The sequence below is a fragment of the Dama dama genome, chromosome 15 (assembly GCF_033118175.1).
Source record: "Dama dama isolate Ldn47 chromosome 15, ASM3311817v1, whole genome shotgun sequence".
In the NCBI taxonomy this organism is placed as follows: Eukaryota; Metazoa; Chordata; class Mammalia; order Artiodactyla; family Cervidae; genus Dama; species Dama dama.
The window spans coordinates 89,843,208-89,843,741 of NC_083695.1; positions in this window are offsets into that span (position 1 = coordinate 89,843,208).

Consider the following 534-nt stretch of genomic DNA (forward strand, 5'->3'; position numbering starts at 1 on the left):
CCATTGTTTTAATGTATGTCTCAACACCCGGCAGGGTCTTGCCTCACTTTACTCATCCTGGCTGTTCTTAGTTGACTTCATACAGTTTTTTTAAAAGGCATGAAAACTCATCTCCATACTTTTTTTTTGTTTTTTTAATTGATCAGGCTGGTTTAAGGGGAAATCCAAAAATACAATTTACTAAAAGGTTTCTGTTGATTTCAAGAATGTGTTGAATATCAGGTTATCAAGAGATTTGAGTATCAGTTGAGTAGAAAATTGGACCTTAGTTCCCGAAAGACACCTTTCACATAGTTAATCTTGTTTGAAGAGACACCTCAGCCAAGTCACATAACGATTGAGATGCTATAGGATTGGGGGCTCCTAGAGTGTCTTTGGAATTACAGAATCACCTAGAATGAGCGTCTGTTGGCTAAAAAGTGTATTCTGGATTCTGTGGGGCCATTCCAGTTTAGTGCTATTATCTCTTCTAGCATCCAAGGTGACAGTCTGTTTTCAGTAGGATTTTTAAATGTGGTTTGTAACCTTTTAGTT